At 44.3% G+C, this 22,429-nt stretch overlaps 1 pseudogene; it reads right to left on the bottom strand.

Moving 5' to 3' along the window:
• The window catches only part of LOC129816998 (obg-like ATPase 1), a 59,243-nt pseudogene that overhangs the window by 5,135 nt on the left and 31,679 nt on the right, over positions 1-22,429 (bottom strand).

Below are 22,429 nucleotides of genomic sequence, written 5' to 3'. Positions count from 1 at the left end.
TTCCTACATTAAATCCCATTTAGCATCAGAAGTCACAGCGGTCTCTGATAAAATACGCAATTTATATGCATTGAAATAATGCCTGGGAAAATGACAAATGACCCAAATAAGTGACATCCCTGCTCGGCATCATTATGACTTGTGCCTGTCGACCTCCTCTCCCTCTCTCTCGGCTCTGTAGCACTGTGCTCCAAAACTGCGGAGCACTTTTAATTATGTATATAATCAGGCTGGGGTCAACATATTTCATGCCAAAAGAATGATGTGCATTTAATGACTCCAATACATTACCATCCCTATACAATCTCATTGACGGAGTGCTTGTAAGTTTAACTACCATTAATCAGCATCAAGGTTTGTCTAGGTAGAGAAAAGTAGATTAGGGGCTGATTTTGTCCTATAGCGCATTACAAGAGATACACATCATAGCAGTTAACAGCTATGCAGAGCAGCCTGATAGATAATGGTCACCTCGAGGCTGCCTAATAAAGCATGCTAAAGGGCTTAGCAGCACCACGTTACAGAGTGTCGTTTTTACAATGTAAGATGTATTGGGTTAATATAGCTACTCACTGATGCTTACCTGACTAAACGCCTCACACACAATCAAGGCCAGCTGTAATCAGTTATGTCAAAGGAGACAAGCCCATAGGAGAAATGCTTGGAGGACTTCTGTTACTTTCCTAAACACACTGAGGACATCACTCATGGCTGGCCGGAGGTGGCTCATATATTTAACCACTATGATGTCACCCAAATAAAATGTTCTGTTTATTATCAACCTAAAACGTTTTCTTAATAACATACATACTTTCAGTTGAGTTAGTTGTAAAAAAAAAAAAAATATGCTCACGTTCCTTACACAGATCGACTAGCGAATCACAATGCAACTCCTGACAGGTTAAAACCTTATTATGACTGCTCTTAATCCTTTTAACATTTGCACAATACCAGTGCGCCGAGCCAACATCTGTATCGATGTAAATCCTCCTGTGATTCAGTGTCACCCAGGCTCTCAGCGGGCTCAGTAAACTGAGACACAGAGAGGAGGAGCCCCCAGCAAGACCCACAAACGGTTGAATAAAAAGCCACATCAATTTCAGCACAGACAACCCCCGTCACACAGATTAGGCAGGCACAATGCTAGGGCCCCTTATCTCCCGCGGCAGGAGGAGGGCAGGCAGATCTGCACGGGATGGAAACATTCTCAGGAAGTAGTGGGCAAAATCAATTGTTGCCCTCCTCAATCAAAGTAGCCCCCACTTTCACTGTTCAGCAGCTCAACAGTAATTGAAGTTATCCTTGGTCTGTAATGACTAGCTAAAGCAGGACCATGACAAAGTTGAAAGTGGCTGATATCAGGCTGCATGCCAGCAGGGTGGAACGGTATGCGGCACGGCCGGCCGCGGGGGCAGGGTCTTACCCGCATGGTCCACGCACGGACCTCATCTGGTCCAGCTGTGAAGAAGTACTCCAACTGTAGGGCTCCATAGCCAGCCTTGATGATCCTTGTCAGAACGCTGTCGGAATAAGCAGGGTGAAAGCAATTTTAGTTTCCATGTTGTTCGTGGTGCTGTAAATGCTAGGTCTTTTAGGATATTTTAGTGGTGCTTTGATTCGTAGCCAAAGTTCACGTCTGTGGCAAGACCACCTCAATTCCAATACATAAACTCCTTAAATAAATAAAATAGGGTCAACATTGAACATTTCATTCTCCAGTGATTTAAAAAACAAACAAATTGTCACGCTTGCCGTCTTATTTAGCACCTTTAAGAATTCCTCCCAACGTCTCTCTGATCTCAGGAGAAAAAAAATCTGCTGTCACGATTTCTCTTCCTCCATAGAGGTTTCACATGCGAACAATACACCCGAAATGCCCAAGTTATAATTATACCTGTAGATGACAGATGACAGTTAAAAACTTAATTTAGAAGAAAACCCTTTGACTGAGTTGTTCCCGTATAGAGAGGGATCCTTGCTTTATAATGGTAATTACTCTACCATGTATTATTCTATCAGTGCACGCAATTAAAGGAGACTGAATGCTAATTAACCTCTGAGTCTTGTGCTCGGTGCAGTACTTCTTAATCTCCTCTTCACTCATGTCCTGCAGGAGACTCTCCACTCCTCCGCTGAAGGGGATGACCAGCGCCCCGGGGTCGTGACTGTCTACCCACTCTTGATTGTCACCAACCTGGACAGTAGACACAACAACACAGGCAGGTTGGAGCTTCATGGTGTCGGTGTTGACTGACAGGACAGAACAGAGCAGCGTTTGTTATCTGTCGGCTGGCCTATGCATATTCATGAGAGAACAGCCGTGCCTGTTTACCGTGTGGTTTCGGAACATTGCCTTCCCAAGGTCGCGCTGTGATTGCACAGTTTCACTTTGTTACTGAGTTTGCCTTATTAACAAGTTCCCAGTTCAGGAATAAGTTTGCCATGTCATGCGTATGTATGAATACATGCAATGACATCCCAATAAGAAAAAGCAGATTGTTGACATGGTTAAAATGGCAGTGTTTTACCCCAAATTCACTCCAAGGTTACAGCTCTACTGTTAAGTACAAGTCGATTTATATCAAACAGTAAGTAGCCAGTCCAGTAATTGCCCTAAGGCCTGGAGGATGGATGTAAGTATAGTATTCCCACTTATGAACGTCTTAGTCATTCCCTTAAATCCCTTTTAAGAGTGTTTTTCTGCCCTGTGACTCAGCGGGAGACCTGACATTGCAGGACAAAGATATCCTCACAGTTAATGGTAACTCTCTGCCAGAACAATGTGGGGTGGGGGGGGGGGTCGGATAATTATGAGATTAGCCCCACGCGTTTACAGCCTGTCCTGGGATTGGACGAAGCCCAACGAGCAGCATCACACAGACCCATTTTCACACATCGGGCCCGACAGAGAGAGCTCCCATGCTTCTGGATTGATTCTAAAGGCCCGTCATTATCTGTAATCCTGGTTTCCTGTTTACAAAACCTAGAAGAAATCAAAGGCTGGGAATGACCGCACATTCTCAATACCACAGCTATTCTAATAACAATGTCACCCGTTTATCATCCAACTATTGGACCACTGGTTCAGTCAATCAATCTCTGGTGTCTTTCTACCACTTACAACTGAACAATACAATCGATGCTAAATATCGGAGAAGAATTCCAACTTTTGGGAAATGTCATTGCAGCTTCATAACAGCTGCGGTTGCTTGGATGCTTTTTTGATCATTTGATTTATCTTACTGAGTGATGCCAAATGTGCTTCAGGGCAGACCATCAGTGTATTCTCTCGACAATAAGCATAACCATCTATCTACAACCAATATTTCACTTCCTGCTAACACAGAGGCTGTGATGCACTTAAACTAGAGTTGAGGATTTGACAGGCGCCACTATGAGCTGGTCACCACTTCTCATGAAGGGAAAAATGTACATTTAGTGGAAACTCAAACTCAAAAGCCAAGGAGATGACTGCCTTTCCAAGTAGGGAAAAGAATCCAATCTGGGATAATAACAGCTGTAGTTTGTCACTTTTAGGAGCCTAGCCGTCTATTCGCTGGCAGATTATTTGCATTCCTCAGGTATCACGTTCTCTACAGGCGACTGAATAATGATTCACAAATCACTCTCCCGACACCAGTCAAGGGCTGTGATCCTGTGAATAGGCCATTGTACCTGAGACTGTAATTGGTGAAGACTTGACAGAATCGAGCGTCGTCAGCCAAGCAACAAAGAGGCTCTTGGTGGAGCGCTGAGGGATGATTTTAGTAATGTGGAAGCCGAGATGGAGAACATGAGCGCCAAATGAGCACGGGGGTCCCTGGGTCCGCGTACAGAGTGACACAGGAGCAGACAAACACCTTGCAACAGGAACAAGGTACACCCCCTTCTCCCAACAGAGGGAACGCAGCACTGTCAAATGAGATTTGATGTTCTGTCAACATGACTTTCCTGACCAACTTCATCAACTTCCCCAGTCTAGACACGCCACTTTACAATCTTATTTACATCCTCTCTAACGCTGTCACGCCCTGAGCCTGAGCCACTTCCGTGGTCAGATGCCCACCCAGACCCTCCCCTAGACTTTGTGCTGGTGCGCCCGGAGTTCGCACCTTATGGGGGGGGGTTATGTCACGTTCCTGACCTATTTCTGTTAGTTTGTTGTATGTGTTAGTTGGTCAGGACGTGAGTTTGGGTGGGCATTCTATGTTGTCTGTTTCTGTGTTGATTTAGGGTTGCCTGGTATGGCTCTTATTTAGAGGCAGGTGTTTGGCGTTCCTCTAATTGAGAGTCATATTTAGGTAGGTTGTTTCACAGTGTTAGTTGTGGGTGGTTGTCTCCTGTGTCAGTGTTTGTCGCACCATAAGGGACTGTTCGGTTTGTTTTTGTACATCGTCATTTTCTGTAGTCTATTTTCCCTGTTCGTGCGTTCTTCGTGTTTAATGTAAGTTCGTTGTCCAGGTCTGTCTACTCCGTTTGTTGTTTTGTTAGTTATAGTGAAGTTCGTGTTTTTTCGTCTTGTCTTTAAATAAATTATGTGTTCACAACCCGCTGCGCCTTGGTTCCATCACTACTCCTCCTTTTCGGTTGAAGAGGAGGAGGACTACCGTTACAAACGCATCTCGACAAATGAATTGGGTAAATGTTAATACCAAAACATCAAAAATATGGCTTCTCTCTAATGAATTAAAATGCTGAACTTAATCACACACACGTACACACACATAAAGATGAGCAAAAATGACTGTATGAAATAAATAATACAAATACTGAGCTATACTCAAACAAAATTGGGAAATAATATTATTTTATACTAACCCTAACCCTAACTGCTCAGAGAAAGAGATTTGTTGAAAGAGTAATACATCATTTTTTTGGCAAAAAGAGCGTCAAAATGTTTGGCACCACTGTTCTCAATACCTTTCAATACCTCACCTTGTGACTTTTCTAAAATATTTTATGAGATTGGAGAACACATTGAGAGGGATCTTAGACCAATCCTTCAAACAGAATTTTCAATGGGTTTCAAGTCTGGAGACTGAGATGGCCATTGCAAAATGTTGATTTTGTGTTCAATTAATAATTTATTTGTGGATTTTGATTAGTGCTTGGGGTTATTGTCTTGCTGGAAGATCCACTTGCGGCCAAGTGTCAGCCTGGCCAGGAGGCAACCAGGTTTTTGGCTAAAATGTCCCTGTAGTTGGTATAGTTCATGATGCCATTGACTTTAACAAGGGCCCCAGGACCAGTGGAAGGGAAAAAAAACATAACATCAAAGATCAACCACTATATTTTACCGTAGGTACTTTGCTGCATATTCTTCTGTTTTTCAACGCCTAACCTACCTCACAGATTTAAATCCAAACTGTAACTTGGCCACTCCAGAGCATTCACCGTCTTCTTGGTAAGCAACTTTTGTCTGTGCTTAGCTCCATCCCGTTTCTTTTCATCCTGAAAAACTCCTCAGTCTGTGCCGATGTCAAGCATACCCATACCATGATGCAGCCACTACCATGCTTGAAAATCAGTGATGTGTTGTGTTAGATTTTCCCCAAACATAAGGCTTTGTGTTTAAGCCAAAATGTGCATTCCTTTGCCATTTTTTTTGCATTATGTGTCTTGTTGCAAACATATACATTATTACTTTAGTGCATTGTTGCATATATATACATTATTACTTTAGTGCCTTGTTGTGTAACGGCTGTCGCTCTCCTCATCCTCGGATGAGGTGAGGAGAGAAGGATCTTCAGACCAAAATGCGGTTTGCGGGAAATAAGCCATCTTTTTATTTATAACCGAAAAACAGATGATGATGGCAACATGAAAACAAACACTTTAACAAACTTACAAAATAACAAAACGACGTAGAACGAAACCTGAACATAAACTCACATTACTAAAACGTAAACTCACGGACAGGAACGTTACATCAAAACGCACGAACAGCCAAACAGCCCCGTAAGTGAAAATACATCGACAACGACGAAGACATCACAGGAGACAATCACCCACAAACAAACAGTGAGAATGCCCTACCTAAATATGACTCTTGATTAGAGGAAAACGCAAACCACCTGCCTCTAATCAAGAGCCATACCAGGCAAACCAAAACCAACATAGAAACAAATAACATAGACTGCCCACCCAAAACTAACGCCCTGACCATAAACACATAAAAACAACATAAAACAGGTCAGGACTGTTACATGTTGTATATATATACATTATTACTTTAGTGCCTTGTTGCATACATATACATTATTGGAATATGTTTTTATTATATTTGATTATTCTTTTCACTCTGTCATTTAGGTAATTCTTGTGGAGTCAATCAATCAATCAATCAAATGTATTTCTAAAGCCCTTTTTACATCAGCCGATGTCACATAGTGCTATACAGAAACCCAGCCTAAAACCCCAAACAGCAAGCAATGCAGATATAGAAGCACATAATGTCATAGTAAAATGAAAAAAATAATTCTACAAATAAAATATAATTGTTGCATACCTATTCACTCCTTTTGTGTAGGCAAGGATAACTTCAGAAGTCAAAATTTGTGAAATAATAGGGTTTGACATGATTTTCAAATGACCTCTGTGGCAAAAGTTCAAGGAGGTGTACACTTTCTATAGGCACTAAAGACTGTATATTTACAGTACCAGTCAAAAGTTAAGACAGCAAAGCGGTCATCAAGGCAAAGGGTGGCTACTTTAAAGAAAATATAAACACCTTTTTGGTTACTTCATGGTTCCATATGTGTTATTTCATAGTTTTGATGTCTTCACTATTATTCAACAATGTATAAAATAGTAAAAATAAAGAAAACCCTTGAATGAGTAGACGTCTCCAAACTTTTGACTGGTAATGTACACTGAACAAAAATATAAACGCAACATGTAAAGTGTTGGTCCCATGTTTCATGAGCTGAAATGAAACATCCCAGAAATGTTCCATACACACAAAAAGCTTATTTCTCTCAAATTCTGTGCATAATTTTTTTAACATCCCTGTTAGTGAGCATTTCTCCTTTGCAGAGATTATCCATCTACATGATAGGTGTGGCATATCAAGGAGCTGATTAAACAGCATGATCATTAATCAGAATAATGGCACCGGATGGGATGGCTGCCGTTTTACGGGCTCCTAACCAACTGTACCATTTTGCTCGTTTTTTTGCGTTGTTGCTGCTACCATCTCTTATGACCGAAAAGAGCTTCTGGACATCAGAACAGTGATTACTCACCTCGAAGTGGATAAAGATTTATTCTTTAACGAGTCCAATGTGAAGGATATACTGCTTTCTCGAGACCAGGCCCAAACCCCATCATTGCGTGGTTTCAATGAAAAATAAAATGGATGATCTACAATTAAGAATATCCTACCAACGGGACAATAGAACCTGTAATATCTTATGTTTCACGGAGTCGTGGCTATGCGACCACCCGGATACTATAGAGCTGGCTGGGTATTCCGTGCATTGGCAGGACAAAGAAGCTATGTGTGGTAAGACAAGGGGCGGGGATGTGTGTCTATTTGTAAAAAACAGCTGGTGCACAATTTCTAATATTGAAGGTATTGCTCGCCTGAGGTAGAGTACCTCATGATAAGCTGTAGACCACACTATCTACCAAGAGAGTTCTCATCTATATTAATCTTAATCGTAGCCGTTTATTTACCACCACAAACTGATGCTGGCACTAAGACCACACTCAACCAGCTGTATAAGGCCATAAGCAAACAAGAAAATGCTCATCCATAAGCGGTGCTCCGAGTGGCCGGGGACTTTAATGCAAGCAAACTTCAATCAGTTTTTATTTCTACCAGCATGTCACATGTGCAACCAGAGGGAAAAAAAACTCTAGACCACCTTTACTCCACACACAGAGACACATACAAAGCTCTCCTTCGCCCTCCATTTGGCAAATCTGACCATAATTCTACCCTCCTGATTCCTGCTTACAAGCAAAAACTAAAGTGGGAAGTACCAGTGACTCGCTCAATACAGAAGTGGTCAGATGACGCCGATGCAACGCTACGGGACTGTTTTGCTAGCACAGACTGGAATATGTTCCAGGATTCATCCAATGGTATTTGAGGAATATGCCACCTCAGTCCCTGGCTTCATCCAAAAGTGCATTGACAACATCGTCCCCACAGTGACCGTACGTACATATCCCAACCAGAAGCCATGGATTACATTGAACATCTGCACTGAGCTAAAGGCTAGAGCTGCCGCTTTCAAGGAGCGGGACACTAATCCGGACGCTTATAAGAAATCCTGCTATGCCCTCAGATGAACCATCAAACAGGCAAAGCGTCAATACAGGACTAAGATTGAATCCTACTACACCGGCTCTGACGCTCGTCGGATGTGGCAGGGTTTGAAGACTACAGACTACAAAGGGAAACCCAGCCGCGACCTGCCCAGTTACGCGAGTCTACCAGATGAGCTAAATGCCTTTCATGCTCGCTTCGAGGCAAGCAACACTGAAGCATACATGAGATAACCAGCCGTTCCGGACGACTGTGTACGCTCTCGGCAGCCAGTGAGCAAGACCTTTAAACAGGTCAACATTCACAAAGCTGCGGGGACAGACGGATTACCAGGACGTGTACTCAAAGCATGCGCGGACCAACTGGCAAGTATCTTAACTGACATTTTCAACCTCTCCCTGGTCGAGTCTGTAATACCTATACGTTTCAAGCAGACCACCATAGTCCCTGTGCACAAGGAAGCGAAGGTAACCTGGCTAAATGATTACCGCCCCGTAGCACTCACGTCGGTAGCCATGAAGAGCTCTGAAAGGCTGGTCATGGCTCACATCAACACCATCATCCCGGAAACCCTAGACCCACTTCAATTCGCATACCACCCCTATAGATCCACAGATGACGCATGCCCTTTCCCACCTAGACAAAAGGAGCACCTATGTGAGAATGCTGTTCATTGACTACAGGTCAGCGTTCAACACCATAGTGCCCACAAAGCTCATCATTAAGCTAAGGACCCTGGGACTAAACACCTCCCTCTGCAACTGGATCCTGGACTTCCTGACGGGCCGTCCCCAGGTGGTAAGGGTAGGCAACAACACATCTGCCATGCTGATCCTCAACACTGGAGCCACTCAGGGGTGCGTGCTTAGTCCCCTCCTGTACTCCCTGTTCACCCACGACTGCGTGGCCAAACATGACTCCAAAACCATCATTAAGTTTGCTGATGACACAGTGGTAGGCCTGATCACAGACAACGATGAGACTGACCTCCTCCCTACAGGCTGAGACCAGTTCAGAGTCCAATAGGTACCGAAGGGCAGGCAGATTCAAGGTCAGGGCAGGCAGGATGATCAGGCAGGCGGGAAAGTAGTCCAGAGTCAGGCAGTGGTCAAAACTGGGAGGACTAGCAAAAGAGAATAGAAAAGGAGTCCGGGGAAAAACACGCTGGTTGACTTGACGAAACATATAAGATGAACTGGCACAGAGAGACAGGAAACACAGGGATAAGTACACTGGGGAAAATAAGCGACACCTGGAGGGGGTGGAGACAATCACAGGGACAGGTGAAACAGATCAGTGCGTTACACTCCCTCAATGTGAGCTTGACAAAGGAGCTGATTGTGGACTACAGGAAACGGTGGGCCAAACAGGCCCCCATTAACATTGACGGGGCTGTAGTGGAGTGGGTCGAGAGTTTCAAGTTCCTTGGTGTCCACATCACCAACGAACTATCATGGTCCAAACACAACAAGACAGTCGTGAAGAGTGCACGGCAAAACCTTTTCCCCCTCAGGAGACTGAACAGATTTGGCATGGGTCCCCAGATCCTCAAAAAGTTCTACAGCTGCACCATCGAGAGCATCCTGACCGGTTACATCACCGCGTGGTATGGCAACTGCTCGGCATTTGACCGTAAGGCGCTACAGAGGGAGTGCGTACGGCCCAGTACATTACTGGGGCCAAGCTTCCTACCATCTAGGACCTAAATACTAGGCAGTGTCAGAGGAAGGTAAAAAAAACTGTCAAAGAGTCCAGTCACCCAAGTCATACACTGTTCTCTCTACTACCGCACGGCAAGCGGTACCAAAAGGCTCCTTAACAGCTTCAACCCCCAAGTCATAAGACTGCTGAACAATTAATCAAATGGCCACCCGGACTATTTACATTGACACACCCCCCCCCTCCCTTTGTTTTGTACACTGCTGCTACTCACTATTTATTATCAATGCAGAGTCACTTTACCCCTACCTACATGTACAAAATAACTCGACTATCAGTACTCCCTGTATATAGCCTCGTTATTGTTGTTTATTGTGTTACTTTTTATTTGACTATTTTTACTTTAGTTTATTTAGTACATATTTTTCTTGAACTGCATTGTTGGTTAAGGGCTTGTAAGTAAGCATTTCACGGTAAGGTTGTATTCGGAGCATGTGACAAATAACAGTTGATTTTATTTGATTACACATGTGCATCTTGTGCTGGGGACAATACAGAGGTCACTCTAAAATGTGCAATTTTGTGACACAACACAATGTCACAGATGTCTCAAGTTTTGAGGGAGCGTGCAATTGGCATGCTGACTGCAGGAATGTCCACCAGAGCTCTTGCCAGAGAATTTAATATTAATTTCTCTACCAACGTCGTTTTAGAGAATTTGGCAGTGCATCCAACTGGACTCACAACCGCAGAACCACGTGTAATCATGTCAGCCCAGGGCCTCCACATCCGGCTTCTTCACCTGCGGGATTGCCTAAGACCAGCTGGGCAGCTGAATAAACTGTGGGTTTGCACAACTGAAGAATTTCTGCACGAACTGTCAGAAACTGTCTCTCGTAAACGATTCCTATTCGGTGGCACGATGGAGAGGATAATACAGTGCCACCGTTGCGGCAACAAGGAATGCACCCCCCCCCCCCTATTTTTCTCCGTGGATGACGTGAGTAAAACATTTAAACGTGTTAACCCTCGCAAGGCTGCTGGCCCAGACGGCATCCCTAGCTGCGTCCTCAGAGCATGCGCAGAACAGCTGGCTGGTGTGTTTACGGACATATTCAATCGATCCCTATCCCAGACTGCTGTCCCCACATGCTTCAAGATGGCTACCATTGTTCCTGTAACCAAGAAGGCAAAGATAACTGAACTAAATGGCTACCACCCCGTAGCACTCACTTCTGTCATCATGAAGTGCTTCGAGAGACTAGTCAAGGATCATATCACCTCCACCTTACCGGCCACCCTAGACCCACTTTAGTTTGCATACCGCCCCAACAGGTCCACAGGCGACGCAATGCCATCACACTGCACACTGCCCTATCCCACCTGGACAAAAGGAATGCCTATGTAAGAATGCTGTTCATTGACTACAGCTCAACATTCAACACCATAGTACCTTCCAAGCTCATCATCAAGTTGGTGGCCCTGGGTCTCAACCCCGCCCTGTGCAATAGGGTCCTGGACTTTCTGACGAGTCGCCCCCAGGTGGTGAAGGTAGGAAACAACATCTCCACTTCGCTGACCCTCAACACTGGTGCCCCTGTTCACCCATGACTGCGTGGCTATGCACGCCTCCAACTCAATCACCAAGTTTGCAGACGACACAACAGTAGTGAGCTTGATTACCAACAACGACGAGACACTCGGCACTCGGAGTGTGGTGTGAGGAAAACAACCTCTCACTCAACGTCAACAAAACAAAGGTGATGATCGTGGACTTCAGGAAACAGCAGAGGGAGCACCCCCCTAGCCACATCGAAGGGACAGCAGTGGAGAAGGTGGAAAGTTTTAAGTTCCTCTGTGTACACATCACAGACAAACTGAAATGGTCCACCCACACAGACAGCGTTACCTGTCTGTTCCTATTAAATGTTTGACTCTCCGTACACATCAGGTTCGGCGAGGTGGGATGCTGGGTGGCACCCCTAGAGGGGGGGGGGGTACTGTCACGCCTGCTCCCGCTAATCCCCCCTGGCACTCGAGGGCGCAGGTACCCCAGCTTTGCTCACTACTGCCATCATCATTACACACACCTGCCTTCCCCCACGCGCATCAGCGATTATTGAACTCACCTGGACTCAATCACCTCTGTCATTACCTTCTCTATATGTCTGGTTCCCCTCTCTGTTCCCTGTTTCTGCAATAATGTTCCTATGTCCTTGTATACCCGTGTGCTGACGCTGTTTCTGTCCTGTTACCTGTCTGTTCCCATTAAATGTATGACTCCACGTACCTGCTTCTCATCCCCGGCGTCGGTCTTACACCGTGTGGTGAAGAAGGCGCAACAGTGCCTATTCAAACTCAGGAGGCTGAAGAAATTTGACATGTCACCCAAAACCTGCCTGGTACGGCTACTGCACCGCCCTTAACTGCAAGGCTCTCCAGAGGGTGGTGTGGTCTGCACAACGCATCACCGGGGGCAAACTACCTGCCCTCCATGACACCTACAGCACCCGATGTCACAAGAAGGCCAAATAGATCATCAAGGAGCCACCCGAGCCACTGCCTGTTCACACCCCTACCATCCAGAAGGCGAGGTCAGTAGAGGTGCATCAAAGCTGGGACCGAGAGACTGAAAAACAGCTTCTATCTCAAGGCCATCAGACTGCTACACAGCAATCCCTAACTCAGAGAGGCTGCTGCCTACATTGAGACCCAATCACTGGCCACTTTAATAAATGGATCACTAGTCACTTTATACAATGCCACTCTAAATAATGCCTCTTTAATAATGTTTACATGTCTTACATTACTCATATCACATGTACTGTATATACTGTATTTTATACCATCTACTGCACCTTGCCTATGCCGCTCGGCCATCGCTCATTCATATACTGACATGTACATATTCTCATTCACCCCTTTAGATTTGTGTGTATTAGGTAGTTGTTGGGGAATTGTTAGATTACTTGTTAGATATTACTGCACTGTCGGAACTAGAAGCACAAGCATTTCGCTACACTCCCATTAACATCTGCTAACCAGGTGTATGTGACAAATAACATTTGATTTGATTTGAAGTGTGCTCTTCACGGATGAATACCGGTTTCAACTGTACTGTGCAGATGGCAGACGCATGGCGTTGTGTGGGCGAGTGGTTTGCTGATGTCAACGTTGTGAACAATACCCCATGGTGGTGGTGGGGTTATGCTATGGGCAGGCATAAGCTACGGACAATGAACACAATTGCATTTATCGATGGCAATTTGAAGGCACAGAGATACCATGACGAGATCCTGAGGCCTATTGTCGTTCTATTCATCCGCCGCCATCACCTCATGTTTCAGCATGATAATGCATGGCCCCATGTCGCAAGAATCTGTACACAATTCCTGGAAGCTGAAAATGTCTCAGTTCTTCCGTAGCCTGCATACTCACCAGACATGTCACCCGTTGAGCATGTTTGGGATGCTCTGGATCAACGTGTTCGACAGCGTGTTCCAGTTCCAGCCAATATCCAGCAACTTCGCACAGCCATTGAAGAGATGTGAGACAATATTCCACAGGCCACAACCAACAGCCGGATCAATTATATGCGAAGGAGATGTATCGCACTGCAGAGGAAAATGGTGGTCACACCAGATACTTATAGGTTTTCTGATCCACGCCCCTACCTTTTTTAAAGGAATCTGTGAACAACAGATGCATTTCTATATTCCCAGTCGTGAAATTCATAGATTAGGGCCTAATAAATTGATTTCAATTGACTGATTTCCTAGTATGAACTGTACCTCAAAAAATCTTAGAAATTGTTGCATTTATATATTTTTTCAGTGTATATTACATTGTTCAAATGTTTGAGTTTTAGTATACAACTCTACCCAATAATGCATATCCAAGGTTACTTCAAAGTAAAAAAAAAAAAATCCTTAACATGCAATTGAGAGTTCAAATGTGTCGTTTGTAAAAGTCGGGTGGCCACTGTCAAAGATGCCAAAATATCAAAGTAGTTACAATAGATTTTTGGGGGAGAGAAAAAGAGACAGAAAGAAAAGATTGTGTTTTTGTGTGTGTATTTGTGTGTGTTTTTGTGTGTGTGTGTGTGTGTCTTGTCACTGTCCCATTATGCCTCAGTATAGAGTGCCATCTCTCACAGCCCTGCTAATAGAAAGATTCAGCACTTTCTGGTCCTGATCGCCTTTGAACAAATGATGCCTGACATTTTTATTCTTTTTATAATGGAATTTCAATGGCCTTCGCTGCAAATCTAGTGGAAAGTTTTGCATATCAAGTAGGAAAAATGAAATGTTGACCACGTTTTAATGTGATTAAGGGTGACAGGGACATTATTTCTGCTAATCACTCACCGGCTTAAAAGACTCCAACAAGACTGGGGAACAAGTCATGTTCATGCTGCTTTTCCTGTTAGTCTCATTCAAAGGAAAAAAATACACATTTTAAAGGCAAATATGATATATTAGTATTTTCTTTAAAACCGGACTCCTCCTACCATTTGCATTTCTAAATAATGTATTTATTTCAATCTCCGTTCAATCTGATATACACTGTATTTTTAGGCACATTATGCATTTGCTTGAACAGAAAGAGGAGACATTTTGGTATATGCCTACATATTACTGTATGTCCACTGTATGTGGTTATGTTGTTTAGATCTCATATTCAAAACAACCAAATCCTAAACATTCCGTTTTTCGATGCCCAAATAGCTTTTCTGTGCGTAGCCTACATATTATATTTTGCTATAAGCTTACAATACCTTCATACACACTACTATACGTTATCAGCTCCGCAATAGACGCCTGCAGCAATTACAATAAGTCTACTCAACGGAATAACCTATGGTAAAGTAATGACAACCTACTAAAAACAAAAGAGCTTCCAGCACAGTAGGCTTGGATGAACACATCCCACAGGGGGTCTCTCAGTGCCATGTCTATTTGTCTTGTTCTGTGAGAGAATACTGAAGGGGGAATAATTCCTGTGTTTCCGCATGCCTGGGGCTGCCCTGGGCTTTGTCACAGCTTTGATCTGCTTAAAGGACTTGGGAGGGGGAGACAATGGGAGATCCTAAAGTACAGATGCAGCTACCTGAGCTTGTGACCTGGCCCTGTGTCTGCCCTGCATTCATACGGACCGGCTTCATTATCACTGCTTAGTCAGGTAAGCCTGTAAAAGGTGGGGACAAAGGGACCCAGCATCTGTCTTTCAGATGCAATTGAATGCTGACAGGCCTGAGGAGTAATCCTCTAACAGCCTCTCCCTCTCCATTACTTCATTACTGACCCACCCACAGGTGGACAGACACACAGCCAAACAAAGCTCCTCAGCACTTGAACCTGGATATTGCGCACGCACACACATGCACACACACACACGCATGCACACACACGCATGCACACACACACACAGGCAACTTAAGGATTCCCCATCTGTCTGCTGTTGCTGGCTTGCATGCAATGCACCAACTCATCAAATCATAACCCAGAGGCTTTAACACCCCCCCCCCCCCCCCCACACTCTCTGTTTCTCAGTCCCAGCTGAACGCTCTGGATCACACAGCATCTCGACCAGCTCTCAGCCCCCGCGCCTCCCTCGAGGGGGGGGGGGGGGGGGGGGGGTATGAGCTCATGGTGCCGTTTGAGGCTGGGAAGTCAGGGGCTCTGTGGGACGCTTTTCATCCTCCCAGTGGTGCGCTCCTGTGAGGACACGAGTGCAAATGCTCTCTGCTCCCCGTGGCCACAGACAACCCTGAGAGCCAGGCAGCCAGCAGAGCCTCAGCCTCTCACTGCTCTCCTCACATCACAGCCAGTATTGTCAACTTGTTTCCCTCTTCAAAGCAGTCACAGCAGAGGGAAACGGAGCGGTACCGGCACAATGGGAAGAGGCTTAATTAACAGCATCCTCTTGCATCTCTTTTCTCACAAGGCACAACAAGGGCATGCTAACAACAGGCGTTTGATTATAACTTTCTTCGCTAATAACTTTCTCTCTTGAAAAACAATTCCTTGAAAACATACATACACAAAATCAATAGTGAATATGGCTTCATAGAAAGGACACTTCCTTTAAATCTCATCCTTTAAATGACAGAGGTGGCACTACAGTAGAATAGCTACAGCCTAGCTTACTGCAATTTGTACGGGAGTAAAAAAATAAAGAATACGATCAGAAATTCAAACAGTAACCCCCAGGAGTACATACATACTACATCACCTCAAATTATTCTCTATACAGGGCAGCAGGGCTGTCATTCATTGCAATTGACTGCGAGCAAGAAAACGAAGGGGGAGAAGGTCATCAAAATGTGACAATTGTGACAAGAGCAGGCAAAGTGTAGCACAGGCAGCAGAATGGGGCGCGGTGGATTTCTCCATATCTCCTTCTCTCTTCCTGGATGACAGCTTAATGTGTACCACATGCAATATTTATTCTCATCTTGTGTCAGACTGTCTAGCCGTCCAAGGGAGTACAAAGAATGCCACTTATTAGAATAAAAGCAGAGAGAAGGTAATCAAGGACATATGCAACATCAGCCAATCATGCCCCCCCCCCCTCTTCTTCCCTCCTGTATCCTTTTCCCATTCATAACAGTTCAACAATCACTCTGATAACAAGCTTTCAGGAGCTGTATGTGGCAACACTAAATTCATTTATTTATCTCATTAAAGCTGGCAGGCTGCAGGACACTTGCTGTGACATGTGTGTTTTGTTATAGCCCTTATCACAAAGATAATAAACAACACAACCTGCCATCAAAATATATCATTAGCTTGACTTAAAACACATGGAGAATCTTATGCTCTCAATCTCAGAAAGAAGGTTTCCAAGGGATTCTTTTTTCCCATCACAGAGCTGCTTCTGGGACAGGCAGTGTGCTCCTGTATGAATGCTTTAGAAGAGCTTAGCATATTGTGTTCCAACAGAAATTGCAATTTTTATTAAATGAAAAGGACCTTAACTTACCATCTGAATAGGGCTGTGATAATGAATAATATGCTGACAGGTGAGATAATTCAAACCAAATCCAGTGTTGTCACTGCAGCTGATCTAGTAACACAGTGCTGTCACTGCAGTTGATCTAGTAACACTGTGCTGTCACTGCAGTTGATCTAGTAACACAGTGCTGTCACTGCAGTTGATCTGGTAACAGTGCTGTCACTGCAGTTGATCTGGTAACACAGTGCTGTCACTACAGTTGATCTAGTAACACTGTGCTGTCACTGCAGTTGATCTAGTAACACAGTGCTGTCACTGCAGTTGATCTGGTAACAGTGTTGTCACTGCAGTTGATCTAGTAACACAGTGTTGTCACTGCAGTTGATCTAGTAACACAGTGCGGTCACTGCAGTTGATCTGGTAACACAGTGCTGTCCCTGCCGTTGATCTAGTAACACAGTGCTGTCACTGCAGTTGATCTGGTAACAGTGTTGTCACTGCAGTTGATCTAGTAACACAGTGCTGTCACTGCAGTTGATCTGGTAACAGTGTTGTCACTGCAGTTGATCTAGTAACACAGTGTTGTCACCGCAGTTGATCTAGTAACACAGTGCTGTCACCGCAGTTGATCTAGTAACACAGTGTTGTCACCGCAGTTGATCTAGTAACAGTGTTGTCACTGCAGTTGATCGAGAAACAGTGTTGTCACTGCAGTTGCACTAGTAACACAGTGTTGTCACTGCAGTTGATCTAGTAACATTGTTGTCACTGCAGTTGATCTAGTAACAGTGTTGTCACCGCAGTTGATCTAGTAACACAGTGTTGTCACTGCAGTTGATCTAGTAACAGTGTTGTCACCGCAGTTGATCTAGTAACACAGTGCTGTCACTGCAGTTGATCTGGTAACAGTGCTGTCACTACAGTTGATCTAGTAACACAGTGCTGTCACTGCAGTTGATCTGGTAACAGTGTTGTCACTGCAGTTGATCTAGTAACACAGTGCTGTCACCGCAGTTGATCTAGTAACACAGTGCTGTCATTGCAGTTGATCTAGTAACACAGTGCTGTCACCGCAGTTGATCTAGTAACACAGTGCTGTCACTGCAGTTGATCTAGTAACACAGTGCTGTCACCGCAGTTGATCTAGTAACACAGTGCTGTCACTGCAGTTGATCTGGTAACAGTGTTGTCACTGCAGTTGATCTGGTAACAGTGTTGTCACCGCAGTTGATCTAGTAACACAGTGCTGTCACTGCAGTTGATCTGGTAACAGTGCTGTCACCGCAGTTGATCTGGTAACAGTGCTGTCACTGCAGTTGATCTGGTAACAGTGTTGTCACTGCAGTTGATCTAGTAACACAGTGCTGTCACTGCAGTTGATCTGGTAACAGTGTTGTCACTGCAGTTGCACTAGTAACACAGTGTTGTCACTGCAGTTGATCTAGTAACAGTGTTGTCACTGCAGTTGATCGAGAAACAGTGTTGTCACTGCAGTTGCACTAGTAACACAGTGTTGTCACTGCAGTTGATCTAGTAACATTGTTGTCACTGCAGTTGATCTAGTAACAGTGTTGTCACCGCAGTTGATCTAGTAACACAGTGTTGTCACTGCAGTTGATCTAGTAACACAGTGCTGTCACTGCAGTTGATCTGGTAACAGTGCTGTCACTGCAGTTGATCTAGTAACACAGTGCTGTCACCGCAGTTGATCTAGTAACACAGTGCTGTCACTGCAGTTGATCTGGTAACATTGTTGTCACTGCAGTTGATCTAGTAACACAGTGCTGTCACCGCAGTTGATCTAGTAACACAGTGCTGTCACCGCAGTTGATCTAGTAACACAGTGCTGTCACTGCAGTTGATCTGGTAACAGTGTTGTCACTGCAGTTGATCTGGTAACAGTGTTGTCACCGCAGTTGATCTAGTAACACAGTGCTGTCACTGCAGTTGATCTGGTAACAGTGCTGTCACCGCAGTTGATCTGGTAACAGTGCTGTCACTGCAGTTGATCTGGTAACAGTGTTGTCACTGCAGTTGATCTAGTAACACAGTGCTGTCACTGCAGTTGATCTGGTAACAGTGCTGTCACCGCAGTTGATCTGGTAACAGTGCTGTCACTGCAATTGATCTGGTAACAGTGTTGTCACTGCAGTTGATCTAGTAACAGTGCTGTCACTGCAGTTGATCTGGTAACAGTGCTGTCACTGCAGTTGATCTAGTAACAGTGTTGTCACTGCAGTTGATCTAGTAACACAGTGCTGTCACTGCAGTTGATCTGGTAACAGTGTTGTCACTGCAGTTGATCTAGTAACACAGCGCTGTCACTGCAGATGATCTGGTAACAGTGTTGTCACTGCAGTTGATCTAGTAACACAGTGCTGTCACTGCAGTTGATCTGGTAACAGTGTTGTCACTGCAGTTGATCTGGTAACATTGTTGTCACAGAAGTTGATCTGGTAACAGTGTTGTCACTGCAGTTGCACTCGTAACACAGTGTTGTCACTGCAGTTGATCTAGTAACAGTGTTGTCACTGCAGTTGATCGAGAAACAGTGTTGTCACTGCAGTTGCACTAGTAACACAGTGTTGTCACTGCAGTTGATCTGGTAACAGTGCTGTCACCGCAGTTGATCTGGTAACAGTGCTGTCACTGCAATTGATCTGGTAACAGTGTTGTCACTGCAGTTGATCTGGTAACATTGTTGTCACAGAAGTTGATCTGGTAACAGTGTTGTCACTGCAGTTGCACTCGTAACACAGTGTTGTCACTGCAGTTGATCTAGTAACAGTGTTGTCACTGCAGTTGATCTAGTAACATTGTTGTCACTGCAGTTGATCTAGTAACAGTGTTGTCACTGCAGTTGATCTAGTAACACAGTGTTGTCACTGCAGTTGATCTAGTAACAGTGTTGTCACTTTAGTTGACCGAGAAACAGTGTTGTCACTGCAGTTGCACTAGTAACAGTGTTGTCACTGCAGTTGATCTAATAACAGTGTTGTCACTGCAGTTGATCTAGTAACACAGTGTTGTCAATGCAGTTGATCTGGTAACATTGTTGTCACTGCAGTTGATCTAGTAACAGTGTTGTCACTGCAGTTGATCGAGTAATAGTATTGTCACAGCAGTTGCACTAGTAACACAGTGTTGTCACTGCAGTTGACCTAGTAAATGTGTTGCCACTGCAGTTGATCTAGTAACACAGTGTTGTCACTGCAGTTGATCTAGTAACAGTGTTGTCACTGCAGTTGATTTATTAATAGTGTTGTCACTGCAGTTGCTCTAGTCACACAGTGTTGTCACTAGAGTTGATATGGTAACATTGTTGTCACTGCAGTTGATCTGGTAACATTTTTGTCACTGCAGTTGATCTAGTAACTGTGGTGTCACTGCAGTTGCTCTCGTAACACAGTGTTGTCACTGCAGTTGATCTAGTAACACAGTGTTGTCACTGCAGTTGATTTATCAACAGTGTTGTCACTGCAGTTGCTCTAGTAACACAGTGTTGTCACTGCAATTGATCTGGTAACATTGTTGTCACTGCAGTTGATCTGGTAACATTGTTGTCAATGCTGTTGATCTAGTAACTGTGTTGCCACTACAGTTGATCTAGTAACACAGTGTTGTCACTGCAGTTGCTCTAGTAACACAGTGTTGTCACTGCAATTGATCTGGTAACAGTGTTGTCACTGCAGTTGATTTAGTAACAGTGTTGCTACTGCAGTTGATCTAGTAACACAGTGTTTTCACTACAGTTGATCTAATAACACAGTGTTGTCACTGCTGTTTATCTAGTAACACAGTGTTGTCACTGCAGTTGATTTAGTAACAGTGCTGTCACGCAGTTGATCTAGTAACTGTGTTGCCACTGCAGTTGATCTAGTAACACAGTGTTGTCACTGCAGTTGATCTAATAACACAGTGTTGTCACTAGAGTTGATCTGGTAACATTGTTGTCAATGCAGTTGATCTAGTAACTGTGTTGCCACTACAGTTGATCTAGTAACAGTGTTGTCACTGCAGTTGATCTAGTTACAGTGTTGTCACTGCAGCTGATTTAGTAACTGTGTTGCCACTGCAGTTGATCTAGTAACACTGTGTTTTCACTGCAGTTGATCTAGTAACAAGTGTTGTCACTGCAGTTGCTCCAGTAACACAGTGTTGTCACTGCAGTTGATCTAGTAACTGTGTTGCCACTGCAGTTGATTTAGTAACTGTGTTTTCACTGAAGTTGATCTAGTAACAGTGTTGTCACTGCAGTTGATAAAGTAACACAGTGTTGTCACTGCAGTTGATCTAGTAACACAGTGTTGTCACTGCAAATGTAACACAAAAAGTATGACAAAAAGTAGCAATGGATCAATCATTATGTGCCCTTTGAGAGTGTCAAGTGCAAGAGGTAAGAAAGCTTTAATCAGCTAAATGGGACCTCTGATCAAGATCTAACCTGAACTGATCTCTCTGATCAAGATCTAACCTGAACCGATCTCTCTGATCAAGATCTAACCTGAACCGATCTCTCTGATCAAGATCTAACCTGAACCGATCTCTCTGATCAAGATCTAACCTGAACCGATCTCTCTGATCAAGATCTAACCTGAACCGATCTCTCTGATCAAGATCTAACCTGAACCGATCTCTCTGATCAAGATCTAACCTGAACCGATCTCTCTGATCAAGATCTAACCTGAACCGATCTCTCTGATCAAGATCTAACCTGAACCGATCTCTCTGATCAAGATCTAACCTGAACCGATCTCTCTGGTGAAGATCTAACCTGAACCGATCTCTCTGGTCAAGTACATACACAGTTGGCATTGTCCCCATCTTTATCACACAAGAGGGATGTTTTGAGGAACTAGTCGCTGTCTTGTGAGGTCAACGGAGAACAAACGAGTGTCTGCTTTGTTCCTACGGCCAGGACGGAAGGCTGTGACACTCACCGTCAGGATCTCATTAGTGATAACAACAACAGAACAGAGCTGTCTCTGTCTGCCTCACCAAGCCCCACCAGACCCCACCAGACCACAACAAAGACAGCCAGGCTACCCAATGTCTTGTACTTGTCCAACATGGTGAACAACAGTGTGACACAGTGTGTGACGTGTGCAAATCAAATTGTATTCGTCACGTACACAGTTTCCAGCAGGTTTAAAAAAGTGCCGCTAAATGCTTGTGTTGCAGTACAATAATCAATAATAAAGACAATATGACATGGCGCCACAGGCGGCTGGAATTAGGGAGGACCGGCCCATAGTAATGGCTGAAACGGAATGAATGGAACAGTATCAAAAACATCAAACACATGGTTTCCAGGTGTTTGATACCATTCCATTCACTTAGTTCTAGGCATTATTATGAGCCGTCCTCCCCTCAGGAGCCTCCTGTGCCTCGTGAGGGGAGCACAAAGTGGGTGGTGTCTTGGTCATGCATTTGAATGAATAGTATATAATAGGACAGCAGCGTTGACTGTATGTGTGTGTGTGTATGTGTGTGCATGGGAGTGCTTATGTGTGTTTGTTTATGTGTGTGTGTGTGTGT

The sequence above is a fragment of the Salvelinus fontinalis genome, chromosome 19 (genome assembly GCF_029448725.1).
Source record: "Salvelinus fontinalis isolate EN_2023a chromosome 19, ASM2944872v1, whole genome shotgun sequence".
Classification (NCBI taxonomy): domain Eukaryota; kingdom Metazoa; phylum Chordata; class Actinopteri; order Salmoniformes; family Salmonidae; genus Salvelinus; species Salvelinus fontinalis.
This window is presented reverse-complemented; position numbering and strand designations above follow the sequence as displayed.